The sequence below is a fragment of the Urtica dioica genome, chromosome 5, assembly GCF_054948205.1.
Source record: "Urtica dioica subsp. dioica isolate 48M chromosome 5, U.dioica_male_clone48M_v1_H2, whole genome shotgun sequence".
In the NCBI taxonomy this organism is placed as follows: domain Eukaryota; kingdom Viridiplantae; phylum Streptophyta; class Magnoliopsida; order Rosales; family Urticaceae; genus Urtica; species Urtica dioica.
The window spans coordinates 37069323-37085802 of NC_142760.1; positions in this window are offsets into that span (position 1 = coordinate 37069323).

Here is a 16480-nt window from a genome sequence, read left to right on the forward strand (position 1 = left end):
TATTCATACGTAAAACTTACATAAGTAATTCATTTTTTTGAACAATTGTTTACCGCGATTTTTCTGGATGTTGGTTTCTCTGAACGTGGGCTATCGAAATATTTCTTTGGTAATAATTGATTTATTTTGGTTTATTTTGTTCATGATCATGTTTATTTTGATATATTTCACTTCAAGAATCTTTGTGGAGTATGCATCATGCCGCAATGATATTTTTTCTTTTGGGTTAGAGGTTGATGGTGGGGTTTCGAGAATGGAATTAGGCCTGTACATCGGGTTGGGTTATTCGGATTTGTATATTTCATGAACCCGACCCGAAACCTTCGGTTTGTCATTTTTATAACCCAACCCAACCCGTTTATGGTATTGAAACCAAACCAACCCGAACCGATATTAATCGGGTTGGTTTGGTTTGATTTATTTGGAGTGGTTTAAGTCGGGTTGTTTGGGTTAATTTGTAACAACAAAGGTACAAAATAGAATCGTTGAATCAAATTCATAAAAAAAAAAAAAAAAACCATGCAAATACTAAGAATAAATAAATTATGTCTCATCTCAAATTTCACACTCCATAAAAATCTAGATCTTGTGAAAAATTTGTAAAATAATAAAAAAAATGAGTTGTTGAAACTAATATAAGTAAGTCTTTATGATCATATTGAGTCTACTTATATTATATTTTTATTTTAAAACCATAAAGCATATGGTGTATTTTTTTTATTTTACCTTGATAACATTTTTCATTTTTTTAGAAATTTTTATTTTATTTTAACGAGATCGGGTTGGTTTGGTTCAACCCAATCTCATGACGATCAAAAATCAAACCAACCCGAAACACTTGCGGGTTGGGTTGGTTTCAACCCAAAATTTTTCGGGTTATAATGGGGCGGGTTAGAAAATAGTGCGGTTTGGTTCGGGTGATCGGGTTGTTTGGTTTGTCGGTTCTCATGAACACCCCTAAATGGAATGTATTGGGACGGTGAGAGAAAATGTAGTTAATTCGTTGAGAGAGAAAGTGAGGATCTTGTTTATTTTTTTTAAAAAAATGTATTAAAGATTTCTTTCACTTTTACACATGTGTCAAATATTTTCAATTGATTCTAATAAATATTTAATTTTCTTCTTTTATTCTATTTAATAACGAATTCCTTTTTATTTTATTTTTTATTTTCAAATCACAAGCGTGGCCTATGCAATAATTGATTTAGTTGACTTTGAATTATAGAATACTGAAACGTGGGATAGTGGTTGATTTTTGAGATTTGTTACATAGCTACAACACTTTTTTTTCCGCAGTAAAAACACGTAATGTTAGGTTTCTGTTGCACCTCTACAACAAAATCAGTTAAGTTAACGGCAATACATTTGGCAGCCTCAAATTAAAAATGATTTAATATTTTTTTCAAAATGATTAATTATTAAAAAAAATAGATTAATTACATAAATTCCTGCCGTAGCTAATAAACCACAAGCAAATAACAACCATGGGAGGTTTTCTGGGGGAGGACTTTTATTTTTGAAATTTATTTGACATAGAAAATTATATTATTATAATGTCCAAAATTGATCTTCAAAGCGGGCTATCGAACTGAACTGTAACACAAAAATTGGATTTACCAATAATTTTGATGCATCCATTGGCATGACCAGATTTTAAACGGAGGAGATACAATTTAAAAAACTAAGGAGTGTGTAAGAATATTTTTTTTCCAGAGGGGGCATATATAAGACAATTCATATGATTTTGAAGTAAAAATAAAAAATTGAAAAAAAATAGTAATATATCGACTACCGACTAGTATATCGATTGGTAACCTATAAAAAAAATACATACTCATAATCAATAATACCGATAGTATATCACTTATATATCACTTAGTGATTGGTATATCGACTAATATCTTATAACAAAATATAATTATAAATATGTGGTATATTTATTTTTTAAAATGTATCTTTTACTTTATTTATATATATATATATATATATTTATATAATACACGTAATATATATCAATATGTCTAATATATATATATATATATATATATATATATATATATATATATATATATATATATAGTAAAAGCAAAACAAAGAATCATACAATGAATATGTACAAAAAATCATACATATGCACAAAAAATCGCACATATACAAGTGAATGTTTGAATGCAATTGTGAAGAAACAAAATGTCCCACATGGATTGTATATCATTCATTTGGTAGGAGAAAAACAATATATAAATGAATGCTATGCTTTTGTTTTAGTAAGAAAACTAACTCTTCCTAAGTATAGTGGACAATTGTAGTGGATCAAAATGACTGGAGCTGGTGGCGGGGAGGCGAGCAGCAAGAGGCCAGTGCAGGTGGTGGATCGTCATGGATGCGCCCTTGGAAAGAGCGAATTCCATTGAGGTCGTACTGAAATGGTTTACAAACCAATAGTAACTGTAATCGGCAACGTTGCAATTATATCTTTAATTTTGACGTTTGTCAACATCCACGTAGGTCATTCTTGCGAGTTGACGCCTCAACTGTTAATTAATTCATGGAAGGAAAATACCTAAATGTGAGTTTATATGTAGACAATGTTATATTACGGTATATGTCATTGTTTAAGTATAACTTTTTAATCAGCTAATATCAACACTTGTCCGCACCTAGAGTTATATAATATATACTATTATAATGTGAAATTTGACGTCTACAAATGCCATGATCATCAAGTTATACGGTAGTTCACATTGATGATTAAGGAGAGTGAGTTGTCATAATAACTAAAATAAATTAAAAATTGATTAACTAAACGATCTCCAATGGTATTTCTTATCAAAATTGTTCATAGTTCACGTTGATGTTCAACGTTTTAGCTAACGAGTAGTTTGACTCTAAATCTCGATCAATACTAAAGAATGCATGTTATTGTGCAAATTACTATTGTCATTGAAAATCGGACAATGTCAAAGACTTCGAGTGGGGCGATCCAAGGTCAGACCAAGTGCCGACTCCGATCCGAGTTTGTAGAAACTCAAAAGTCACGAGTTTTCTCCCTTAGCTCAAGAACGTTTTTTGTTCGTCGCGGAGACCAGAGAATAAAAAGAAGAAGAAAATAAGCTTAGAGGGACGCAGAGGTGGTGCCTTTGGCGCGTGCTCCGACGCTCAACATTAGTCGGATTGCTATGAGTGAGGTGGGAGCGCCATTATTCGTAGAAATATATTTGAGAGAATCGAGCTCGATCAGAGTGAAAGCAAGTGCTGAGGGACATCGGTAGCGTTTCACTACTCTGGAATCGAGTGTCTGTATTGAGAGAGAATTGTGTACCCTTTTTTCCTCTGAGGAGAGAGGTATTTATAATGGTTGGGGGACTGAAAAGGGCCCTTAAAGTCAGACTGGGCGAACGCAGGGCGCGTGCGCATGAAAAATACAGGGGCACGCGCCTAGTTTTCACACTGAGGCGGCGTGTCAGGGGCTTTTTGGCCTTTTCCTTTGTTTTTTCTTGCCTTTTTTCATGGGCTCGTTCTAGATGGACTTTTTAGCCTTTGTAGGCTCGGATCGGGCTTCTTCGTGGGCCTCACTTGGGCTTTGGCATGGAATTCGTTGTAAGTCACAAATAATTTAATATTTCTGAAAACGATCGACAACAATTACGTTAAAGGATTATTTCACATTTAGTTTTTTCATTCTTGTTGTTGTATAATGTGTGTATGGAATTTTTCACTTGTAGTAGATTGAGAGCAATGAACTACAAGGGCAATCGTGTTGACCTACGATGGCAAGATTAACAATATCAAATTAGGATAATATATGTATTAACAGAAATTGGTGGACCTTATTTGTCTCAGTTCCTTGAGGGGGACGTGACCGAAGCCAATTGTGGGGCCCGAGTCAGAAGCGAAGAAGGAATTGAGGCCCTCTGCAGCAAGCTGAAGGAGAAGGAGAAGCTCTTCGCTATAAAAAATGCAGAGCTTCACACTGCCTAGCAGAAGGAGAAGCGCCTCAGGAACAAAGTTCTGTAGTTGGAAGGAATCGAGGTTGAACTCCGCAAGAAGATTAAGCCTAAGGACTCCTATATGGAGGAGCTTTTCTCGTTATAACCAACTCAATAACTAATTTTTGTTCACTTACCGATATAACCATCTTTACGTTGTCAATAGGAAATCCGAGAGAACAACCGTCCAACAAAAGGCAAAGTTCAACTAGAGAAACAGCCAGTCAGACTTCGTCCCTATCTAATTTTGCTATATTTAGCCCGTAAATAGAAACTAAGGCACATGCCCAAGTAATCAGCTCGAAGCCCTGATGCGATAAAATCACACACGCAAGCGTATGTGTCGCCCAAGTAATATAATTATAGAAGTAATGAGTGTCGACAACGCTTAATATTGGGTAATTAACGAAAACAGATTTTGAATCGACTATAACTTCTTGCTCCGGTGTCCTATTTTCGCAAAAAAAAAGGTACATTAGAAAGCTAAGAGAAAACTCTATCCAATTCTGGAAAGAATGTATCCATAATCATCACTTCAGAATTTCAAATTATGCAGAAGAAAGCGTCGTGTTTCTTGATTAGCTCTAGCTCGTCAGAAAATCTTCAAATCATCCCAAAATTACTTCATATATCTCAAAACACTTTAAGCTCATGAAAAACCTAAAAAGTAAAATAAAAATACAAAAAAAATTATCAAAACCGCCTAAGGATTCGGTTCGATTCAAGCCCAAAAATGAGCGATTTGTACGTATGAAACACACTCATCAAGCCCGTATCACAAAAGAGCTAGAATTTGAGATAAGACTTCACCTCACCTGAATTATAGCTGAAAGACCGAGCTCTTTTTAGGGGAGCTCGAAAGTCGAATCACTCGAGCTAAAGCTAACTTAGCTCGGTTATTGAACACAAGCGTGCCCTCTCTATTAATTCCCCGAAGACTCGGACGTCGGAGATCAACTATCACGACTCTTTCGTCAACCGTTCTTCGATCGGGTTTGACGTGGCTCATGGCATACAATGAAGAGACAAAGACCAATTCAACACAACGTGTCCCAGAAGAAGCAGAGCTCGGTGATCATCCTTCACGTTATAAATATAGGATTTCAACATATTTTCGGAACTTACTTTTTCTACGCATACCGCTGTTGTTCTCTCTATTTCCCGAGCTCTCTATTACTAGTTTTATTATTCGATCTCGTTATATTTGTCTACTTAATTTAAATGAATATTGCTCTTACGATTGAATATAAGGCCCCCACCAATATTTCTATTTTAGTATATTAATTATTTATATACGTTATTTTACGTTGGTTCGATCTCTAAACGGAATCCTGAGGCCCATTAACAATTCTAAATCGTTCCTTTCTTCTGAAAGAATCGAGATTGCATTGAGGTGATTTTTCACGTCAACAAACACCACCACCACTCTTGTTTATCCGAATATTTTTGTCTAGTTTTTTTTTAATTTCTTTGAAGAGTTCGTCCCATGAGTCATTTGTCGTATACATCGAGACGTAAAAGTCGATTTCCATTTGCAGATGACGTGTGAATGAAATCGGCGGTGTTCTGGCGGCCTTCCGGGATAATCTGGAATACTATCATCGAGGGAATATTAATTTTGATATGTGCTCATTTGGTTGGAAGCCTAGAGTTACTAATGTGGTAGCCCATGAATCATGTCAATGAGCGTATCAAACTAAGAACTTCGGTTTTTGTACTATCGGGGCGGACCGGCCGTCCATGGGAGACCTCGAGTACGCGCTCCAGCGGCGGCAGAGCCGCTCGATAGCAGCACCAACCACATCACATCACCGGGATCCCGATGGTGGGACCCGCCGGGGGAGAATTTTCCAGTGAGGGGTTCGAGAAAAGCGTGAGAAAGATAGACAATGCCGCCACCAGTGTCGTGTTCTCACGTCTCCCGGGGGAGAGATGAAAAACAAATGAAACTACACTTTTGAATTTTATATATATATATATAATTTTTTTTTTACTTGTATCAAGTGTTAATCATAAACGTAATGAGTGAGTGCTAATTGTTAGTCCACAAACGTGAGAAAAGAAAGAAAAAGAAAGTGAATGACAAAATTTTGAAAAGAAATCAATCCCCTTTGTTGTTCGTCATGATACAATTTTTGTTTTAAAAAAAAAAAAAATTCAGGTTCTTCTTGAATCAGACCCGCGTTGCGGTGGTATCGCTTATCTGGAAAACTAGGATTTCGCAGTTTTTTGCTGGAACTAGGATTTTACGTGTGAAAATATATTAAAGTAAGAGATTTGATTTTGCTGATAAACTCCGGAGTCTCAAAATATGTTTAAGTTTCTCCATTGCAGCGGTGCTAATTAACTGGAAAAAATAAGACAACGTTTACTTGTAGTATAAGTAACAGAGCTGTTTTTGTCAATAAATGCTATTGTTTGTGAGAAGAAAGACAACATTTGAATATATGCTAATTGACTTTGGATTCTCAAAATCAATTGTTAACTTAATATAATAAAGACATGCTTTGTTTTATCGGCAAGGCATGTGCAAAAGCAAAAAACTACATCACTCGAATTGGTTTGCTTTTGTTTTACAAGGCGTATTTGGAAGAAAAAAAAATTTTGAGTTGTGTGGTCAGATTCTTTTGGCTGTTGTTTATTACATTGCTCTATCATTACCCCGAAAGTGAATAAAAAAATCTTTGCCTCACGCAATCCACTTTATAAAAAAAGTACTGCCGGGAAAAGGATTTTTCCTTTTGGCCTACCAAAAAAAAAAAATACCTACGTGACGGTGGATTAGTGGATGCAATATATACAATGTCTAATTACGCTATTACTTTCTTTTAGCAATAGATATAAATGGTCAAAATATTTATTGATCGGATTATATATGGTAATGTCGCGTGTTGCATAAAGCTACTCAATCAATCACATATTTTGCTATATATATTTGCATTGCGGATAGTGAGCAAATAGATGTTTATGCATTATCAATGATAGGAAAATATCAAGAGTATCCTAGTGTTTAATCGAAATGCGAGATTTATCTATTTTATTTTTAGAAGTATCATATATATCTCTTCAATTTAATATAAATGACATATACCTCGAAGGGATAAATCTCGATTAAACACGAAAAATATTCTTGATATTTTCCCTAATTGATAATGGAGGCAATATTTTTACAAAAATTTAGTGATATAAGCCACATAAACATAAACGTTTGCGTTTTAGTCAACGTTTTGTAAATTTTTCGTAAATAGTCAAAAAATATTGTAAATATTTCGTAAATAGTCATATTTATTAGAAATTTACTCTGCGTTTTTTATTATTTTGATAGCGTAAATAGATTTACGTGGTTATTTAAAAAAAATTAACGAAATATTGACTATTTCAAATTTCTAACGTTTCATATGGTTAAATAGTCACTGTACCCATATTTTTATAGTAAATATTGACAAAAGAAAAAAAAAATCCACATAGCTCTATAGGCGACTCCGAATTTCGTAACCATGTGCAAAAAAAAAAAAAAAAATTCTTTCTTTTTTTCTTTTCAAGTCCGCAATGCACATGAATCATCAACTATACTTAAAATCTAAACTTGGGATATCTTGTACATTTATTTCGTTCTGAAAATGTAAATTTCATATGGGGTAATGTGTAAGAAAATTCTGTCAAATATTCTATATTGGGCAACATATATTAATTCAATTATATTTTGCTATTTGAATTAATGGGTTGACATTCTGTGGTCTAATTTTGGATGCCCATTGATTTCTAATTAAATATGGAATTAATTGAGTAGATACTAATATTGCCTAATAAGGGGATTATGGGAACCCTATTAAGCACTATATAAAGGCCTATTGGTTATGGTCCCCAATACACCAAATCATAACACAGTTTCTCTTCTCCCCATCTGGAAGAGTGACGACGGTCCCATAGAGGAGCTAAGGCGATTTGGTTGAGGAAGACCACCTACCACCCGGCTCGTGTTCGTCCTACCACCGATCATCAAAAAATTTTCCGCATCAAGTGGTGATCGACCAAGATGGATCCAGGTATTCTTTTAATCCTTAATAATCTGATAACATGTTGATTCTGGGAATACTATTAGTATATGAGTTTTCCTTCAAGTGGTATCAGAGCAAACATCGTTTGTTAGATTATTAGGATTGTTTTCTTCAATATGTCTGTGTTTTAGAATTGCTTCTATTAGGTCTCAGATTGAAAGATTAAAATTCTTTTGTATACCTTTTTTAATCATTCTGAAATTATGGATAAAGATTGCAATTCTTGCACATGCGTTTTGTTTTATCCATCATTTTTATTGCATATATATTAAGTTTTTTTTTTATTGACGATTGTTGATAAAAAAAATACCTGGTTGATAAACAATATCTTGCACCTCGTTGAATCTGTTCATATGTTCATATGCTCTGGAGAAGTTTTTTTTCTTTTCTTGTTTGTTTTTCCTTCGCTACCATTAAAAGCATTAATTGACCTTTACTGGTTTTGCTATCTATGGAATAATATAAATACATGAATATGTCAAAACTTTTTTTTTTCTTTGGCCTTTTTTTTTTGCTGCTATGGTATCTCACAAAATCAAGAGTTGTTTCTTTGGTTTATTTTTTTTATTTTGCTTTTATTGCTGCTGTTATTAGCATAGCAATATTATATGCTTTGATATATCAGGATCTTTACATATCCTTGGTCCCTTTCTCTTTGTAATTACCGTGGATCCAGACTAATAAAGAGCATTTACTTAGTTTTTCAAGAATCTTTTTTGCTCTTGCCGTATACAAGTATTGCAGACTTTAGAAAAAAAAAATTTTGGGCTTTTGGTTGCTACGGTTATCTATAAAGAGTCATTAGTATGCTGTGAAGAATCCTTTTTTTTTTTTTGCTTTAATTGGCTTTTCTATTAATAGAAATAAAATAAATGTTCAAATATTAAGGAACGTTATTTTTTTTTTCTATGTCCAAAATCTGAAATAGACATATAACGCATACGACTTTTCAGTTTGTATATCAGGAAAGCGTATTTATTTATTAGTCTTTTTTTTTATATAACTAAATGCTAAGTATACATCTTTAGTTATATGATTTTTAAAATCAAATTGAACCATCAATTTAAGTTTATCTGGTATATTTTAATTGAGTTGATTCAAACAATATGTTGCCAAAGTAGCCTCTGTTGTGGAAAATTAATTTAATTAAAATTATACGTATAGATTTTTGTGCGAAATTATTCATGCGAATTATGCTCGGCCCAAAGGAAGACATATTTTGGCCGAATAACAACGCGCTTGCAATGATAAATACGTGATAATTATAAAGTATCATTCATGTGAACTATGATTAGTCCAAAGACATTTTATAGTTTGACAGAACTTATTATCAGTATTTGATCAATGCATTGAGTGTACCAATTACAATTAATTTCTCTGTCCAAAGACTAGGAATTAATATTGTGCTAGGTAGCTTGAGATGGTTTATTGATTTAATTAAGTACTAATGTGAGCACATATTTTTTTTTTTGTTCGTTGATCTAGTTTCATCTATCGCCTCCATCCCTACTCAAATCAACGACAACCAAATGCTAAGTAGGACAAAGAAAAAGATCACCCTCGACTCCATGAATATGGATGTCACCATTAGGGACAAAAATTCCACTGCCAATCTAGAAAAATCTCACAAGACTCTAACTTTAGTTTGTTCTGAAATTAATTTGGCTTTCGTACCTAAGGATACTTGGTGGGTAGATTCTGGTGCTACTACTCACGTAAGCGTATCCATGCAGGGTTGCCTGTGGAGCCGACCGCCAAGTGATGATGAAAGATTCATCTTTGTGGGCGATGGCAATAAAATTGCTGTGGAGGCTATAGGAACATTTAGATTGCTTTTAAAGACTGGTTTTAATTTGGATTTATTTGAGACTTTTGTTGTACCGTCTTTTAGACGGAATTTGGTTTCTGTTTCTATGTTGGACAAATCTGGTTTCTCTTGTTCATTTGGAAATAATAAAATTAGTCTCCATCAAAATTCAAATTTCTTAGGTTCCGGTTCTTTAATTGATAATTTATACCTGCTTGATACTGTTAGTTCTAACAATGAAATATTAAGTACAAGCTCGCATGGTACGAAACGAAAATTAAATGAGAATTCTGCCACTTTATGGCACAAGCGTTTATGTCATATCTCTAAATAGAGAATTCAGAGGCTTGTATCAGATGGAATTCTTGAACCCCTAGATTTGACAGACTTCCAAGTCTGCATTGAGTGCATCAAGGGGAAACAAACTAATTCTAGAAAATTGGGTGCCAATAGAGCTACGGATGTTCTTGAACTAATACATACTGATATATGTGGTCCATTCCCTACAGCTGCTTGGAATGGACAACGGTATTTTATTACGTTCATAGACGATTATTCTCGATATGGTTACCTATATTTGATACACGAAAAGTCACAATCATTGGATGTTTTCAAGTCTTACAAGGCTGAAGTCGAACTTCAACTTGGAAAGAAAATTAAGGCTGTCAAATCCGATCGTGGTGGTGAATACTATGGCAGGTATGACGGATCTGGTGAACAACGTCCAGGACCCTTCGCCCTTTTCCTCGATGAATGTGGAATTGTTCCGCAATACACAATGCCAGGGAAACCTAGCATGAATGGTGTTGCCGAGCGACGAAACCGAACTCTTAAGGACATGGTAAGGAGTATGATTAGTCATTCTTCTTTACCAGAGACTCTTTGGGGAGAAGCGTTGAAGACAGCGATTTATGTCCTGAATCGAGTACCAAGTAAAGCAGTTACCAAAACCCCTTATGAGCTTTGGACTAACAAAAGACCAAGCATCAGGCACTTACACATTTGGGGTTGTCCAGCTGAAGCTAGACCTTATAGGCCACATGAAGCAAAGTTGGACTCAAGAACGGTTAGCTGTTATTTTGTTGGTTATGCCGAACGTTCACGTGGTTTCAAGTTTTACAATCCCACATCCAGATCTTTTTTCGAAACGGGAAATGCCAGATTCCTTGAGGATATTGAGTTTGGGGGAGAAGAAAATACTAGGAGCGTTGTCCTTGAAGAAGAATCTTCAACTATCGATATTCAAGATATTATACCTCTTACCGTTCAAGACATAGTTGAAGATATCACTCCCAACGTTGTCCCTAACCAAGACAACATTGAGATTCTTCCTCAAGACCCGCCCATAGAACAAACTCAACAACCTCAAGAAGTGCCATTAAGGAGATCCACTAGAGAGAGAAGAAGTGCGATTTCTGATGATTATATCGTTTTTCTCCAAGAACATGAGGATGGCATTGGTCTGACAGAAGATGATCCAATCAACTTCCATCAAGCCATGCGTTCTTCTAAATCACAACAGTGGATCGATGCCATGAAAGATGAGATGAAATCCATGGAAGACAATGACGTTTGGGACCTTATTGACTTACCTGAAGGTGCGAAACCAATTGGTTGTAAATGGATATTTAAAACCAAGTTGGATTCAAAGGGTAATGTTGAAAGGTATAAGGCTCGTCTAGTCGCCAAAGGCTTCACTCAAAAGGAAGGCATAGACTATAAAGAGACTTTCTCTCCGGTTTCATCGAAAGACTCTTTTAGGACTATTATGGCACTAGTAGCTCATTTTGATTTAGAGCTACATCAGATGGATGTAAAGACTGCGTTTCTCAATGGAGACATTGAAGAGACAATTTATATGACTCAGCCAGAAAACTTTGTGTCAGGAAATCCAAAGTCTATGGTTTGCAAGTTAAAAAAATCCATCTACGGACTTAAACAGGCATCCCGGCAATGGTATCTCAAGTTTCATCAGGTTATTACTTCATACGGTTTCGAGGCAAATATTGTTGATGATTGTGTATACCAAAAGTTCAGTGGGAGTAAATACATCTTCCTGGTTTTATATGTCGATGACATTCTGCTCGCTAGTAGTGACATTGGTTTGCTACATGAAACCAAGAAATTTCTGACGAAGAATTTCGAAATGAAAGATCTTGGCGAAGCTTCTTTTGTATTAGGAATCAAGATACTAAGAGATCGTTCTCAAGGTGTTCTTGGATTATCACAAAAGAGCTATATTGACAAAGTGCTTAGCAGATTCGACATGAAAGATTGTAAGTCAGGAGATACGCCCATATCTAAAGGAGACAAATTCAGTCTCAAACAATGTCCCAGTAATGATCTTGAAAGAAATGAGATGCAAAAGATTCCTTATGCCTCAATTGTTGGGAGTCTTATGTACGCTCAAGTTTGCACTCGTCCCGACATTGCATTCATCGTGGGTGTCCTTGGTAGATATTTGAGTGATCCAGGTTTGCAACATTGGAAGGCAGCAAAACGTGTGATGCGTTATCTAAGACGAACAAAAGACTATATGCTCACTTATCGGAAATCAGAGAGTTTGGAGGTCGTAGGTTTCTCTGATTCTGATTTTGCTGGATGTCAAGACAGCAAGCGCTCCACATCAGGCTATGTTTTTATGTTGGCAGGAGGAGCTATTTCGTGGAAGTCTGCTAAACAGAGACTTGTAGCTTCTTCAACCATGGCAGCGGAGTTCATAGCTTGTTTTGAGGCATCCAACCACGGAATTTGGCTGCGGAATTTTGTCACTAGATTGCGAGTTGTAGATGGCATTGACAGGCCATTGAAGATTTATTGTGACAACAAATCTGCGGTTATTTACTCCAATAACAACAGTAGCTCGACGAAGTCAAAGTTCATCGACATCAAGTTTCTAGTTGTGAAGGAGAGAGTTCAGGATGGACAAATTTCTATAGAACACATAGGAACCGATTTTATGCTGGCAGACCCATTGACTAAAGGTTTAACGCCTAAGGTGTTTCATGAGCACACTGCTCATATGGGCGTTATTCTAGATAATACCTTGGTTTAGTGGGAGTATTGTTTTGTGTACTATGTGTTCTGTATTCATGTTTTGATTGATGATTTCTGCAGAATAAAGTTGATTTTTTTTTCATCATTGTCCTGAATTCTAAAACTTGCGATATTATATTGCATAAAGAAATTATCTCACTAAAGACTAAAGAAGGATCAGTTGGAAATTGACGCTGATTTGAGACCACATTGCTCAAAATTTCCATGCTACTCATCCATATTTGATCTATGTCATGTAGTATACTAATATGGTGATTGTCGTGGTTTAGTCACAACTGAATGTGATAAAAATTGCGATAATTCCATTATTGATATATGAAATGGACCAGATTGATTAAAGAGAAATCAAAGTATAAATAGCATACGGAAGCGCGCCTAAAGAAATTGTGATATAATTGATTCAGGAATCATATGTAGCCCAAGTGGGAGATTGTAAGAAAATTCTGTCAAATATTCTATATTGGGCAACATATATTAATTCAATTATATTTTGCTATTTGAATTAATGGGTTGACATTCTGTGGTCTAATTTTGGATGCCCATTGATTTCTAATTAAATATGGAATTAATTGAGTAGATACTAATATTGCCTAATAAGGGGATTATGGGAACCCTATTAAGCACTATATAAAGGCCTATTGGTTATGGTCCCCAATACACCAAATCATAACACAGTTTCTCTTCTCCCCATCTGGAAGAGTGACGACGGTCCCATAGAGGAGCTAAGGCGATTTGGTTGAGGAAGACCACCTACCACCCGGCTCGTGTTCGTCCTACCACCGATCATCAAAAAATTTTCCGCATCAAGTGGTGATCGACCAAGATGGATCCAGGTATTCTTTTAATCCTTAATAATCTGATAACATGTTGATTCTGGGAATACTATTAGTATATGAGTTTTCCTTCATAATGAATATGTATTAAGATCATGTCGAAGTTATAACTTCTCTGAAATATAGTTGAAGTGTTTTGTATATAATGGGACAGAATAAAAAAGGTAAGAATTCTGATAATTGAGATAAAATCCATGAACATTTTGGTTACGTTTGGACATGTGTTTTGTGATGGGAATGTAAGGTGTTGTTATATTAATTGGCGATTTAATGTTTGCAAAATATTTAAAGAATCGTGGAATATATTATCGGATAGCGTTGGGCTTTGTTACAATTTTCGGTCACAAGTGTCGCAGTTTGTGTTGTAACAGTCCTGTATAACAGTCTCGGCCCATTGACTTTTGGGCTTCGCTACTCCGACTTGAAGAAGGATTCCAGCGTGGATTAATAAGATAATGGGCTGGTCTTCCTAATCCGACTTCAAGATTCGTGTTGACCTAGTTTTCTCATATAAATAGGTCATCACCTCTCCTTCTACACTCACGCCTTTTGAGAGATTTATTTGAGTGTTTAGCTGAGCTTAGAACGACCTATGTTCAAGCTTTTAAGGTGTCTTTTACCTCTGCTTTGTTGCCTATATACGGGTGATTGTATTAGAAGCTAGAGGTTAGGTTTTCCAATTGTTTTTGTTGGGAAACACGTTTAGAAGTCTCGGGAGAGATTTTCTGTGGGAATCGAGGGGATCTCGTGCTTAGGGGGAGCCTAAGTTGCTGTTGAAGAGGATAGACGTAGGTTGGGTAGCTAGCGAGGGAGTCGTTGAGTGTAAATCCTTATTGTACCACGTTATCATAGTAAATTGCTTTCCACCGGGCAAAGGCCCTCCAGACGTAGGCACGGATTGCCGAATTGGGTTACCAACTCTGGTGTCTCTTTATTATTCCGCACTCATATCGTTTATCTTTTATTTTCTCTAAATTTCAGCAACTGTCGCATTTTCTGTTACAACACTTTCTGCAACAGCTGCGCAGATTCAGTAATTTCAATTGGTATCAGAGCGGTTCACTCAGTCCTGTTGAGTGTGATCCGTAGTGTTACTGATCTGTTTATTTAGAGATTGAGTTCATGAGAGAAGGTGCATCTATTGGCCGTCCGCCCCTCCTCGACGGTGGAAACTACTCGTATTGGAAAGCTCGGATGAAGGCCTTCTTAAAAGCACTAGACGAGAAAGCTTGGAGAGCCGTCCTCACTGGCTGGAAGCACCCCACCACCACCGATGATGCCGGAGAGACTGTTTTGAAACCTGAAGTTGATTGGTCTGTGAATGAAGATAAACTGGCAAGCGGTAACTCTAAAGCTCTTAATGCGATCATGGCTGCCGTCGACCCCAACACATTCAAGCTGATTTCTACATGTGAAGTGGCCAAAGACGCATGGAATATCCTTCAAGTCACTCATGAAGGAACTGATACGGTACGAATGTCTCGTCTCCAGCTTTTGACTACTAAATTTGAGAACTTAAGAATGACAGAAGATGAAACGATTAGTGAATTCAATTCTAGACTTTGTGACTTGTCTAATGAATCGTTTGCCCTTGGTGAAAAAATGCCCTTGATCACTCATCAAATTAGATTAGCACTTATGGTATTCACATAATAACATAATGACAAATATATAGATCATTAAGTCACGAACTTTATTATAAATCATATTAATTATGACATATAATAATCACCCAACACATTTATTTAATTATATTATTAGTTCCAAAATTATTCCAATTGTAATATATGTAAATTTGAAGGATAATTTGAGAAAGAAAACTGTGAAGTAAAGATATTTAGGTTTGGAAGTCAAGAGAACTGAATATGATAAATCATTATTATCAAACTCTCAAGGAAGAGGAAATTTCTTTAAAATTTCATTTTCCACATATTTTTAGAGAAAATGAAACTGGAGTTTTAATGCAATTTCTTTCAACTTTTATTTCACTCGAATTTTCTTAATTCAAAGTTCAAATACGGAAAATACAATGGATTATTTGTTTTCCTACTTAGTTTCCACGCTCTAAATATATATTGATTATTGAAAATACATACTGAGATATCATGAATTTTACTAAGTAACGTACGGATTGAGATGACTTAAGAGTTTTTCGATTAAACTTGTAATTGAATGATAAGGAATTGGGTTTTCTTTAATGAGGCTAGATTATGCGAAAACCAAATCATTGTCAAATGAGAGTACATTGGTCTCTCATCTCTCTCTTTCCTTTATTTTGATTTGTGCAAAATCGAAACGAGTAGTATCTGTAATAAATCCTCTTTATTGGACTTGTATTTAAGAGAACAATCAATATCAGAGCAACCACAATTACGAGGAGGAAGAAGAAAATGGGTATCTCAACGATCGATATGAAGAGGTTCGACGACAATATAGTGATTTATGTTTATATACTTAGTGATAACTTAGATATGAGTTATATGTCAAGCTAGATGAGAAATGTACCATGTTTGATATTCATCTCAAAAACAGTTTTTGAGTGGAAAAAATTGAAAACAAAAAATGAAAGTTATGTTTGATTTAAGTTTTTGGAAAAAAATTTCAAAAAATTTTGAAGTTGTTTTGTAAATAGTAAAGAAAACTGAAAACAAATAAAATGTGTTTTTGAAAAAAAAATTATTCTCTTCTCTCATCCTTCTCCTCATCTTCTCTTTTTATTTTTTCAAAAACAAAAAT